At 26.9% G+C, this 15,124-nt stretch overlaps 1 long non-coding RNA gene across 1 annotated transcript in view; it reads left to right on the top strand.

The window, feature by feature from the left end:
- Positions 1–13,212, top strand: part of LOC111634604 — an 80,775-nt gene extending 67,563 nt beyond the window's left edge. Inside the window, exon 5 of the long non-coding RNA XR_002758251.1 lies at positions 13,009–13,212. This is a non-coding gene — a long non-coding RNA (uncharacterized LOC111634604). The remainder of the gene's footprint in view (positions 1–13,008) is intronic.
- Positions 13,213–15,124: the final 1,912 nt, after the last annotated feature.

Here is a 15,124-nt window from a genome sequence, read left to right as displayed (position 1 = left end):
ATAATAACTAGCAGGTAGGCCCGGCGTTGCTCGGGCAAAAGTAACGATAACTAAGATTAAGATTATTACGTTACAGTCAACCTTACCCGTTTTCACAGAATGCAAGAATTGGGTCCCCTTGTTTCCAGACTAATTATAGAATTTTTAGATGGTTCTAAAAATATGTTCGATTTCCCGCAAAAACGAAAAAAACTGCATCTGCGTCTTGCACGTCGCTTTCTCTTAACAATTCCATTGTTACTTAACACTTCCATTGTTGATGGAAGTGTTAAGCCTTAATCCTGTCTCTCTCCCCCGTGAGGAATTTCGAAAAATCCCTTCTTAGTGTGCGTTCTCGTAACGTACCCTAACTGTGTACCAAATTTCAACTTTCAACTCCTAACCGTTTGGGCTCTGCGCTTATTATTATTATTATTATCATTATCAACTCGTCTCGATTATATATATATATTATAATAATTTTTGGACTTAATGTTTGTGTGAATAATTAATCTTTAAACTTTGATTTTAGCGAAATTTTATATGAAAACCGTCTTTTAGATAGAAAAATTATTAAAAACAACCAATTTTTAAAGAAAAGTTTTATTTATTTATTTCCCGAACTTTATCACAATTTAAAACTTAATTAAATTTTTTTAAAGATAGTATTTTCTATTATATTATTAAAATAACAATTCTATTATAAATTAAACATTTTTGCAGCGTTTCAGTAAGTGTCCTTTGGGATCTGAGGATTTCTCAGAAAACAGTTTAAATATCGCTGCCTTAGCTTTTAATTGAATTTTTTCAGAGTTTTAAACAACACATTGAATGAAATGTTTTTGTTTTATTTGATTTTATTTCCACTTTTCTAAAATAACTACAATTTCGATTTAACAGCTGCTCCGACCATGTAGAACCAATAAAAATCAAGGCAACACCTATTTCACAAACTAGCAAAAATTGTATATGCTCAACGATTATTTATATTTAATTTTAAATAATTCATTCAAATTTTAATCAGATTAAATTATTTAATAAAAACTAAAAGTTTAGAATTTCTGTCTATACATTGTCTACCTGGACTTTGTTCATTAATAGAACTTATAGTGGTGAAATTTCTGATTAAAAAAGAGAGGCTATCTTAGTCAAAAATCAAAACAAAATATCTTTATTTTCACTTGTACACTCTTTTTGTGTTTCGGACCTGAAGACCCCTCTTCAGCAGGTTTTCATTTCTATGATATTACTTCCGATAGTACTATTTAAGATAAAATTACTTACATTTGCTTTATTGTTCTATATTAAAACAACATAAATACCGACGTAAAGTATCCAAAAGACAGAGCGTAACATGCCTTTTTAAATAACGCCTGTGTTAACTGATAACATTTTTTGTAAAAACCTTAAATTACGTAAGATGTTATAAATTTTTGTACGCACTGATGCTAATTTTTTTAACATTTTAAGTAATTTAAGTTTTATACAAAAAATGTTGTCAGTTAATACAGGCGTTATTTAAAAAAAAAAAGTATGTTACGCTCTGTCTTCTGGATACTTTATGACTGTATTTATGTTGTTTACTAATTAAACAATAAAGCAAATGTAAGTAATTTTATCTTAAATAGTACTGTCGGGAGTAATATCATTAGTTTTTTAAAACAGTTTTTATACAATTGTTATAGCATGTAAACCTGCTGAAGGGGCCTTCAGATCCTGAAACACACAAAAAGAGTGTACACGTGAAAATAAAAATATTTTGTTTTGAATTTTGACTAAGGTATTCTCTTTTTTCTAAAATTAATAAACAGTGTTCAAGTAGACAATATATAAACAGAAATTTAAAAAGTAAGGACAAAGAGGTACAAAGAATTAAAGTTTAAACATTTTAAAGCTGCATTTAACTTAAAAATTTGAATGGAATGAAATTACTTTCAAGGTCCACAGTTTATAGTGTATCGCAGAATTTATGACGTGTCAGTAATAAAGTTGAAGAGAGTGACGTGTTCACCTAATTTTTGTTTATTAACAAGAATTAGTTTTCAAAGTTATAACCAATAATAACAGGAAATGAATACCCAACTCAAAAAATCCGTAAAAAACCATGAAAGTCCAAATTAACTTCTTTTCTAGAATTCTCACGACAATAGAAAGACATCTTAAAATTTATGTAACAATGTCATTAAATAATTGTTTTTTCTAGTTATTTTTTGTTTTCATGAATAGATCATTTCTATTTTATTTTCTTCAGCTCACAAAATTATTTTTTATTAATAACTTACTTTAAAATATTTATTTAGCTTTATATTTTACTTTGCAAATATTTATTCAGTAAATATACAAGGAAAGATTAGACTAGGCTTTTGATAAGTTATATAATACTGATTTTTATAACTTGATTGAAAAGAGTTTTGAATTTTTTTGTTTTCGATTACGATTATATTCAGTTATGGTTACTGATTTTAAAAATATAGTATTTAAAAAAATTAAAAATCAGTTAAAAAATTATGCAAGTCGGTCGTGATAGACCACGTTTTGGAATTCGTTTAGATTCACGCAAATTAACATTTATTGCCCTATAAAAAAACATTAAAATTCGAGAGATGAATTTTTCCTAACAATTCTGTCTTATTTTATACAAATTAAATTTAAAATTTTTTAAAATAATAGTTAGCATACATCAATTTAAATGTGTTTTATGAGAAAAATTATTCTCCTAACAAGTAAATAACTTAAGAAATTAAAACTCAAGTCAAATTTCAGTAAATTAATGGTCACTTTTGTAAGAATTTTTAAAAGTTTGCATATAACATATTTTTATTTTTACGTGTATAATAAGCTCAAAGCTGTGTTATTTCAGAATCTCTTACTAACCGCTTAAATCTTTACTGCATTATTTATTTGAAATTTTCGTATCTATGTTAATATTGAATTCTTTAGAAATTCGATTATCCGAACTTGATGGTTAGGGTTAATAATCCAGAAACCCGTTTGTTTTTGTGTTTTATTAAATCGAACATTGTGCATTTAAAGCTTCACGAACTATAAATACTGTAACGCAATTATTGTATTTGAAAGTAAATTAAATTACTCAAAACCTAACGTAATGTTGTGTACGTATGACCTAGTTTTGTGGCGCAACAATCGACAGATGACGTAGTAATTTCCAGTTATATAGAGTTTGGTTTCTGTGTAATTATATTGTGGCTATACGATTTAGTTTTTTTTAACCATTTCGGATAATCCGGAGTTTAGGATAATCGCATTTCAGATAATCGAGTTTCTACTGTTTATATGCACACACAAACAATAGAAACTCAATTATATATATAATAATTTCCAGTAGAAATTTAAATAAAAACTGAATATCAAAACGTGTTGAGATAACTAAAATAATAATAATTGAAATGATAGAAGTTGAAATTATAATTTTATGTTAGGTATATATGTTATACATACATATGTACTGTACAGTACAGCACAATCATTGATAAAATAAAGTTGTGCACCAAGATGGAGAAGTTGGACTCGAATGAAACTTTATCGTTATGAATGCAATAACAACGGTAATAAGTGACTACAATACAAGAGACAATTTTCTGTGGAATATGCTGCAGACAGATTTACCCATAGATGTTGCAACTACAGTTCGAGATCACTTACACTCGTAAATGGCCGAAGTTGGTGTCCTACAAGTACTCTATAGACGTCACATTGGAGAACAGGCAGTGGGAAATGGGTGACAGAGACATTTCTGGAAAATCCTAATATGTGTGACCGACATTACTTTGTTGGAAAGTAACTGTTTGCAAAACTACCATGAAAGGCAACACATCAGGCACAAGTTTTCCTGAGTGTATCACTGTTCCTCAATGTCTCTCGTACCATTACTACGGATGACCGACTGTCATTCGAGACGCAGATCAGAATGCCAATAGTGATGGAAGTGTGTCACTCAACAGTACAGGAAGGATTGAAGCGCTCACCAGTACTGGTTCTCCAATGGTGATCGTTCGTTTTCAAACAGAATCGGGATTTGTCGCTTAAGACGATATGCTATTCGTGGCAATCCGTCCAAACTAAGCACTTAAATAGGGAACAATTTCCCATGGAAAGTCCCTCTGAGAAGTATCTCCCTTGACAGATCATCCGCGAGTTGCGTTGTCATATACAAACAAACACTACCCAACCAAAGAAAACAAAAATATTATAATTATACCTCCGACAGTAAAACAGATGATTACCATAGAAAAAATTTTGATTTTAAAAATCACTTTCAGATTTTTAAAATCAAATAATAGCAAAAAATCTATATTTTACATTTTGAATTTAATGTTATTTAATAGCTGCAAAATACAAATAAAATAAAATGTTTTTACTAATATAATTCACTAAATATTTCATTCAAAGAAAAAGTTTCAAAGGCCCTCCTGAAATTATTTTCTGGAATTACGTGAATTATGTTTTATAACCAAAGAATGGAAACAAATATCGTATGATAAATACACTATTCAAAAATCGAATTGCATAATGTTTATTGTTTTATTTATAGTAATTTTTAGTTACACACATAAAATAAAATAATAAATCCTCAAACTAGCAACATTCACTGTTTTGTATTAATTCAAATTCAACATTCTCCCTGTATTAACAAGCCATTAGACGCTACATGAAATGTCTCGTTTCATTAGACCAGAGTTTTAGAGCCGGAGCCCGGAAGCAAATATTCCTTAAAGAATTTTCGGCTCCAACTCCAGATCTGTGGGGTTAGATGTTAATTTCTTCAGCTATCCACTAGAAAGTTTTCAGCTTTACACTTTGCAAATATTTTAAAGAATTTTGCAAATCTAATCAAAAGTTTTCTAACAACTTATATTTTTGACACGCTACAAAAATAAATTTCTGAGATATCCTGTTAATTTTTCAGAATTAAAATTAAACAAAATTAATTTATATCAATTACAACAAATACAGTAAAACCTTGATTTGACGAAGAAAATTTCCGGTCTTTTTGCCAAATGTGAAAATTAATACCCAGTTAATATTAAAACTTTTTACATGTAATTAAATTAACAGGTTATTTTTTCGAATCCAAGGATCACCGCACTTCACATCACAACGGGAGTGTCTCTATAAGGCATATATCATAGAATAAATAGGAAAGTTTTTTTGTTTTTGTCAAATTTAAATTTTGTTTTCTTTATAATAACACTATTTATTTATTTTAGTTAAATACAATTAAAGTATGTTTTCCAGAAAATGTTTGTTCATTTATTTTGATTTAAATAGTAGCCTATACTTGTTTATTACAGCTTCAGAATTATAGTGAGTATATAAGCAATAACATATACAGAAACTTCTTTGAAATTAACATCTCATGCATATTTAATTTTAATTGCACAAACATATATACATAAGTAAAAACAAATAAATTAAATAAAATGCCAATTTTTTAACATACGCATTCGGAAAACTTACTTTATTATATAGCAGACTTTCGACTTTAACAGATCCTTCGTCATTCGAATTAGTACGTTAAATCGATGTTTTACTGTAATACTATAATACGTACAATATTTTTAGTAGCTTTTAAATAATAATTAAAATACTCGTATTACGTTAACTTTGTTCACACCTCATAACCTGTTTACTCTTATAATCTTTCTACTATAAGCTGGTAATTGTAAAAACAGACTGAACTACTTTTATATCAGACGTAGGAAGTAATGATGATAAATAATTGGTAAACTGTAGTTATTAGTTAATTGTTTATTGATATCTCATTCTATTTTCTTCGATTTCCTGACCTTTACTTATAGTTTGATAAATCTGACAATAATGCTAAAATCACATATTGTTACATCTTATATATGTTCAAAAGATCTATTTGTATCGTTTACAAAAACAGGTTATAAATAAATTAACAAAAAATTATTTGAATAAAGTACTCTTATCTCGAACAACTGTCTTTAAAAATTAAATCTTTGGCTGGGGCCAGGATCGGAGCCAGACCCGGAGCCATGATCAGGACATTTGCTACAAAACCCTGCATTAGACAAATTGTGAAATATTTTCATTCTATCTTTTCAATATCAGCGGATACCAGGTTAGCATTTGAAGAAGTGACAGAAAAGTAGACAGATTCTGAAACAAATATCTATTACAGGATGTGCTAGAATAGACACTTCTTGAGATGGCAAAGCTACGACATATATGTAATACACAAAAACACAAACATATATGACATATATGTGTGTGTGTTTCAATATTTAACATATATTGAAAAGATAGAATGAATATATATATGCACTAATTGTAATGCTAAAGAGTTTTTTGTAACCAATTCGACATTGACTCATTACGAGGCCAGAAATGGGAATATAGTAAATTGCATTAAATTTTGCAATGATAAACCTACTCTTTTTTCATTTCTTAGTAATTAAAAAAATTCATTATATGTTCTCAAAGATAATAAAGGTTTTTGCTTTAGATAATCATATTGATTCAGTTCGATTTGTCTATATTCATATTTTATTAATTAAGTATTGGTTTCGAGAAAGAAATTGCAAATAATTTATTCATAAATAGAAAAATAAAAATATTACGATAAACAAACGCAAAAACTGATTTTGAGTTAATTTAAAATTATATTATTGTTGAGAAATTAGTTTTGTTTTATTTAAGAGCTAGGTTCATTTATAATGCGAAATATTACGCAGACGATTTATATAGCTTATTTTAATTTTACTCTAACGATCTGCAGTAAAGCTTAGAAGGGAGTGAATATCTGAATAATGAAATCCAAGAAAAACTGAATAGTTTCGAATTCAGATCTCTAATGGTCTTTCCAAAGTGTGAGGCAAAATCTTAGAGGGACACGAGACAATGGCAAAAATTAATGAATGCATGCTACACTTTGATAATTCCTTTGATTTATCTAAAAGAATATAAAATTTTGATATCGTTTGCAGTATCGCACTTGTATCAAGGGGATTTTCGATTGTACTGTACCTGTTGTAAAGACGAAAAATCGATCTGGAATAATTGTTGTAAAACAAAGAATTATAAATAACATATTAATAATGAAACCTTATATCGACAACTTTGTACTAAGAAACAACTCCAATCTAATACATTAACGGTTTTTATTATTTTTATCATTGCTATGCATTTTTTAATAGTTATTCGTATGTATACGAATGGAAAGTATTACAACGTATATATACCAAAAAAAATACGGTAGCTCCTAATTATATCGTGTTTGATTATTGCGCTATTTTGTTTGTCTTCCAAATATAAAAGTGCTTTAGCAAATAATTTTTAAAAAATCGTTTATCGTTGAATTTATACTGGTAAAGAAATATCACCCATCATTGATCTTGAAACTACCATTGTACGAAAACAACCCATAAGATACAAACCTGCATGGAGATCGAAAATAGACAAAACATGTGGCTAGATAGGTTAATGTTACATCGGTTATATTGCTTCATTTGGTTTGTCTCCCGATATGTACAATACTACTAGGAGTATTGTATAATAAATCATTAAAATAAACTTTTAAAATTAATCGAGTAAAACATTGTTTATTAGATTATTTTATAAAAAAATAAATGAAATCGAAAAATTTTTCTCCAAACCACAAGCGTTACCAAAGATGTTAAAAAACAATTGACTTAGGAGACTTTTGCCACGCGACCATTCGTCAATTTTTGATCTAAGATTATAAATCTTGTAATTAATACATGATTGAGATTAATAATGATTGAAAACTATAATCAGAGATTTCGCGATAAAATATAAGAGAAAATATTAATTAAATACTATATATATGTAATTAAATTTAAAAATTAAATATTATTTTAAAATTTAAATAATATAAAGAAAATGCCACCTATTAGTTTTAATAAAGTCGCCGAATGACGGAGGCGGTAAGGCGTTAATAAAGGTTTTAGTACCATACAAACTTGAATGATGCTTCAAGAATAATCGTTATATTTACAAAGTATGTTATCATTAAAAAAATAATAATAACTAGTGAAATTGATAGTGTTATTACATTTAGAATTAACCGCAATTGAAGAGACAATAGAAAAACAACTCTAATGAAAATTATTGATTTTTATTATAACATCACTATTTGAAGTCAAGTCCCATTTCATACTATTGTATTTTCTTAGATACTTTTCGTTATGCTTATCTAATCTTGCAAATTTTGGTTTGATGTCTACATTTTAAAATAGATTTTCATTAATTAACGATTTAATGATATCGGTAATGAAGAATTAAATCAATGTCCACATTTCATTAATATTCTAATTTGGGATGTACCGAACACAATTGACTATTTTATCTATGTACTTATATTTCATTGACTAGTTATTGTATCAATCATGGTTAAAAAACATCATTAACAAACAAAAACTGTTTTGATGTCAAATATTTATCGAATTTCGTGTGACCACTCCATTTTCGGATAATCCAATATCGGAAATAGAAATCATCATTATTTTCAACAATCGCTGGCGACGCGACATCTCCAGTGTAAAATAAATCATGTTGTAATCAAATTGAATCCTAAGAATTCATCGTGGATTTCATTGAATTTAGACTTATTTGAGTAAAATCTCTGACAAAAATCTGACAAAATTCAAAATTGTCAGAGATTTTACTAAAAATTAATAACCCAAACATAATTTTTATTATAGAATAGGTGATATTTTATTGTGTTTAATAAACACAACTCCCGGCGAAAAAGTTAAAATTGTGTGTGGCTCCTCTGTTATGGGATTTTTATTTCAAAAACCTTTTTATACTATTAAATATTATAAAACGACAAAAAAGCTTAATTTTGAGTACTGTATAGAGATGAATTTTATTTTTTAAAAAATTGTAAATGTTGATAACGAGTAAAATTTTCATTAAGTCCGACACTACTCGCGATATGATATATGACCCTCTCTAACTCCCCACCTCTTGACCTTTACCACCAAAATTTAATAGCATTAATTCCCCTAATATACAAACCTCCCTGCAAAATTTCAAAAATATTTCACAAAGGTACAGGAGTTATTAATCTTCAAAGTAAGTGAACAAAATCGTCCCCTCAGCATACATATACACTAACGTCCATTCATACAGAAAAAAATCCCCAAATGTTTTTTGCATTTCTCGAGGTATCAAGGTCACCTGAGTCCAAATCATCTAATGTAAAAATCTTAGGAGTCGTTTTTGACCTATCGTGTCTTGAACTTTATACCCTCTATTATATATATCAGCCGGGAAAGTAAGATTTAAAAAAGTATTTTCTACTTTTTGCGGCCTATCCAATTAGTCTATTTGAAAAAACCTGAAAAAGTTAAATGTTTAAAATATAAAGTTCTGTTAGTAACGGATCCAAAAGAACCCAAAGGAAGACTAACCAAAAAATTAAATATATTTGAATAATTAATAAGGACCTTTTATTAACATATACAGGATGCAAATGTTTCGATAAATCATATTTGCAATCAGAGATGTTTTTATAAACAATGTTTTGAAGTTCGAACAAGTAAATTTCTACTTTTTTTGTGTCACTGGGGATGGCTACAGAGTGTTTCAACCTCTGTAGTCATCCTTTTGGATCTATCTCTGATTTCTATTATATTTTAAAACCTTAAATTATTTTTTATTCGTTAACGTTTCGATGCATTTTGCATTTTTATTTAACGAAAATTGATTGATATTCATCTAATAAAGCTGTCTACTTATGATTCAATATTCGGGAGTGTATCTATAAATCGATTTTAAAGTAAAATATAAAAGATATTACCAATCTACATATCATGTAAAATTATATTTTATTTTTTAAAATCTTTTATAAAATTTCGTTATAACGAATTTCCTCCATATTTTATCCGAATTGATATAATTATTTTTTCTTTTTAAATTAAATAAAAATTCTTCTATTGTAAAAATACATTACTAACATTTTCAACACTTTTCTTATAGTAAAACTGAAAATGTGATTTTATATCAATGGACGAACATGATTTTCATTTTAATTTTCTTAGTAATGTCATCAGATCAACTAATGTGGTATTGAATACAGCTTTTAATGCAACAGATGTAAGCACGAGAAGTCCGATTTGCATAGAATTTTTCTTAATTAAGTTATATTTTTTGAAATTCTTTTAATAAAAATAAAAATTAAAATATCACATTCTTTCTGGATGGAGTATGAGCCAATGCTAATTATTCAACATAAGCAAAGGAAAATAGTTTCGAGTTCATTATGAAGTAGAACAATATAGCCTAAATAAAACATATTAGAAAATGATGTGTTTAAACTGTTATAATTTATTTGAAATTTCCGACATTTTTGCAATAAATTTCAAATTATAAAAAAGCAAAAAAGTATATGATGTCGTGTGACCTTTATTTATTTATTTATCTAAGCTCATGTAGACTAATGAACATCGGCTCCATTCTTATTCTGGAAAAGACAGCAATTTCTCAAATTGAAAATGTATACAAATAAAATTTTAAAATTAAAAAGGATAATGTTCCGTAAACCAACATATATAAACCAAGTGCATTTATTAAATTAAAATGGAGTTCCAGACATTCCACTTGGCTTATAGAATATTGCCATTTTTAATTTTAATAATAATTTATCAAATCTCTTTATATATACATATAAATTGATTAAATATATTTCAACCTATTATTCGCGACCTGAAATTCAGCACTGTAGGGGAAAATTAGAAATTTTGCAAGAATCTCGTCTAAGTGACTTTTTAAAATTAAATATTATATACGTGACTTTTTAGTATGTAAGTTCCTTAACTTTAACATCTTCCAATACATCTTCAGGAGCTCTGATATGATATGCAAATTCCTAAAGAAGTTGCCCACTCAGTAAGAATGATGCTGCTTTGAATGAATAAATATTTTACTCTTTTAACCGTTTTAACTTTAGGCATGCATGCTTTTAACAGTTAAAATTTCTTATACTTTTTTAAAATGTTTCCCTTCTCTTCTATATAGATATTAACTATATGATATACCAATGTACAGCTTAAAAGGTACAAACTTACGTCTAAAGTTCTTCACGCGTATAACGATCTGGCAGTTTTGCTAACGTACTTACCAACTTTATAAGCGTACAGAATATATGTAAATTTTTTCAGGTAAGTTTTTGTTAATATTAGTTATTTCTAACACGTTACGCTTATAAAAATCCCAAAATTCTTTCATAAAGTCTACTGAACTTTAAAACTATTTTACTCCATTGAGTTAACATCATTTAAACGATCCCCAAAATTATTAATACGAAATATATTAACTACATACCGAAGCGGTTTAAATATATTAATATCAACCAAAACCAAAAAAAAAAAAAATTATTTGCTTAATTTTACTTTAGGAATTTCGCTTTTTAAAGCATTTTCTTTTACAATTTAAAAATTTTCAGTTATATAGTTGAATTAATTTTTGGAATTTTTGAAAGTAGAAAATTAAAATAATATGTCTGAAAGAAAAAAAAATTGTATAAAATAATAATAAGAAGGAAGAAAAATTGTAGCTAATGTAGTCTTTTATGTTTTATATTCTTGATTCTTTCATTCAGAAGAAAATGCGATTTTCTGAAGAAAAACATTTTTCGAAAAATTGTTAAATTTCCACTGGAGTTACTGTATTATTTTCCTGGTGATTTTTTCTCTTCTCTTTCTTTCGACTTACTTTCTCGGTAAAGAATTCGATAGGATATAAATTTGCCCAATCGATTACCGAATAAGATAAATTCCCGGATAAAAAATAAAAAATATTCGGAATTTTTGATTATCTTAGCATATATCTAATAATATTATCCGGGATGAAGAAAGCGATAAAAGAAAAAAATATTTCCAAAGTAATCTGGAGTTTGATTCGTTATCTGATTTCAATGCGAGATAATCTGAATTTTAACTTGAATATCTACACAAAAATAAAAAAAGACTTTAGATAATATCTAAATCCAGACAAATGGGACTTTGTAGTTTTATTTTATCTTATTTATTGTATTTTTTACACGAAAGAATTGTATTAAAGCTTTTATAAAAACAAGATTTTTAAGCAAGATTAATAAATCAAATAATCAGATTTGTTGCTGATTTTTCAATTTTTTAAAGAAATTTATTCGGAGAGGCATTCATTTTTCAAATTTATTACATTCATTTTTAATTATGTAACTCAGTTATGTTAAGATTAATCTTAAAAAGTGATATATCTGAAAAACTTGACTAAATACTTTTGTATAAGTATATAATAAAATTTTGCAAAAAAATTATTTTTAAACATTTAAAAATATCTAAAATATTTTTTGATCAATTTAGCCATAAATTTTGTATTAAATTACTATCTACAATAACTTTATTATATAACTTGTAACTCTATTGATTAAATAACAATCAATCAATCTATAAAAGATCTATTCTATTGATTATCTGAATACTTTATTCTTATGAACTTAATCTCTAAATTTCTTGTAATTCACATAAAAATTATATTATCTGCAACTTATCTGTTATTTTTGACTTTATTTATTTGCATATAATTTAAAACTCGCATTAATTACTTATCTTTTATGCTTTATTAATTATTGACTGCTTAACATTAACATATCTGAAAAAATACTTTTATTCGGTTTATTCATACGAAGCTAATTACGATTAAATAAAGCGAAACCTGTCATGATTTAATTACAGGGATTTTTACATATGATAATACGGTTTATTATATTATCAAAGTTCCAAATAAGATTAAAATAAGTTTGTCATGAATTTAATTAGCGTACTGCTATTATAATATTATATTAATAATAAGATAAGGTGAAAGCATCTTATGTTATAATGAGGTCAGTCAGGATTATATATTTATGTTTAGTTTGTTTTTTCGAGTCTTTATTTATTGTTGATTGTTTAATATAATAGTACAAGTGATATATATCACTTGTACTATTATATTAAATATATATATAAGGTCTAACTTAGAAAACCTTTTTTCCAGACCCATCGTGGGGCAGACCCACAATGGGACCGCTGGGTGGTGAGGAATGGAGCCCAATGTATCCGATGCAAACCGTCCCGAAAAATTCCTTGGATAGTTCACTCGGATTCGATCCCGGATCCTACAGAACGTAGACTGACACTTTAACCGCCTCGGCATCCGGCCGACTACATACATATTGTATTTAGTCATTTTCATAGATCACTTGAGGTATTTAAAATATACAATACTAAATAAAAGATATATATATATATATATATTTAAATAAAATATTAGATATTTATTCAGATAATATAATTTAAACAGATAATTTAAGAGATTAATGATATTTAAATTTAATGCTAGATATTTATATAAAAATTAATTATTAAAAATATTTAAACATAATTTCATGTTTTTCAGATATTTCTAAGCTATTTTAAATCGTTAAATATTTCTCAAATAATTCATAATATTAAAGATCTTTCATTAATAATAGACAATAACATTTATAGTTTAAGGAATCGAGAATAAAAATATTCTCAATAAAAATTTAGTCTAAAATTTTATCATTATGTTTAACTCAGGTAATTTTAGATTTTGGGGGGAATATCTTTGATATTTTTAGGAATATTGGCCGTATAAAATTCTCAACTAAGATATATTCCTTAAATATATAAACTATGTTTACATAATTTAAAGATATTCCTTCATAATGTTTATAGTGATGTTTCTGCATATTTAATTTATTTAGAATATTACTAAATAGAATAGAAATGTGAAAGAAGTTACAATATTTTTAATTAATATTAAATTAAAGATATATAATCTCGAAAAAGAATTAATTATCTTGAGTTTATCTTCTAGTATCAAATCTAAATAGTTGAATCGATATGTTTCTAACTTTAAACTTCAATTATTTGTAATTAAAATAGTTTAACGTTACGGATAGCTACCTTCATGAACTAAATAAAGAATAAAACCTTTTAAAATTAATAGCTTTACTGTTTAATAACGCCATTAATTTTGAAAGGTTTTTAATTCGATAGATACATTTAATTTTATAAAATTTCGCATTACATTTAAAATAAAAAAGTTTGTTGATATTGGAGAAGTCATTTGTAAATATAATCCCTAGAAGTTAATTATATGAAAATCTTTTTTAATAAGCAAATCTGAAAAAGTTTAAGATGATGGACAATGAGTTCTTTTATAAATTAAAAGTAAAACTTGACTAAATTAAAAAGAAAAATTAAAAACTGAAAATGTTGCATTTTCCTCTTATTTACCGGTTAGATGAACAAGAACGCTATTCTCGGCTATCAAAATAGACTTAGAAACTTCGAAATTAAGCTTTTAGAGTAATCCAACTTATCAGAAGTTATACCTATCTGCTCCAATCTCACTGAAAAAATAGATAATCATCTAGCACACTCGAAAACCCAGAAAAATAAAAAGAAAAAAGCAGGAAAGCATCTCTCACAGAAACCGTTCTTTCATACAAACCAATAAAGAAACCCTCCAACTATATATGTCAAAGTTTCAATATGAAGAAATGTAGACGCAAAAAAGAGAGAACATATTTTTCATTATCCTCACTGAATACATGATGAATGGTAGTTGGCCTCAGGTAGAGAGAGACGATAACCCATATTCTAAGAGGCAAACGGAATATAGATGTATGGTGAAGTTATTGACAAAATCCGAGTCATGATCGATGAGATGTAATGAGGTTTGCAGATATACAATTCTCAATAGAGGAAGGAAGAGAAAGAAAAAAATTCTAGAAAATTAACTAAAAGTGCGAGTTTACTTTGTTATTAATTGCATTTATCAAATATAATATGTGAAGAAACCACACACTGTCAATACAACTTTATCTTTTCCTATTGTTATCTTGGTCACACTAACTACTTGCTAATGGTGATTAATTAGGCTTTCATTGTGATAGAAACCTCTCAGGGATCTTAGCTTCTCCACTAATTTATCATTTCTACTAGATATACATCTCCTCAATATTATTAAGGAAGATTTGCTTGAGGGAAATCATTCCGGTTTCTTTTTTCGTCTATCTCCTTTTTTTCTTTATCAAATAAATTAGTTTTTATCAAGTAAAGTTATAAAAGAAGCCGGGAGA

Source organism: Centruroides sculpturatus, unplaced genomic scaffold (assembly GCF_000671375.1).
Source record: "Centruroides sculpturatus isolate CEXI.00-Female unplaced genomic scaffold, Cexi_2.0 scaffold884, whole genome shotgun sequence".
Classification (NCBI taxonomy): Eukaryota; Metazoa; Arthropoda; class Arachnida; order Scorpiones; family Buthidae; genus Centruroides; species Centruroides sculpturatus.
This window is presented reverse-complemented; position numbering and strand designations above follow the sequence as displayed.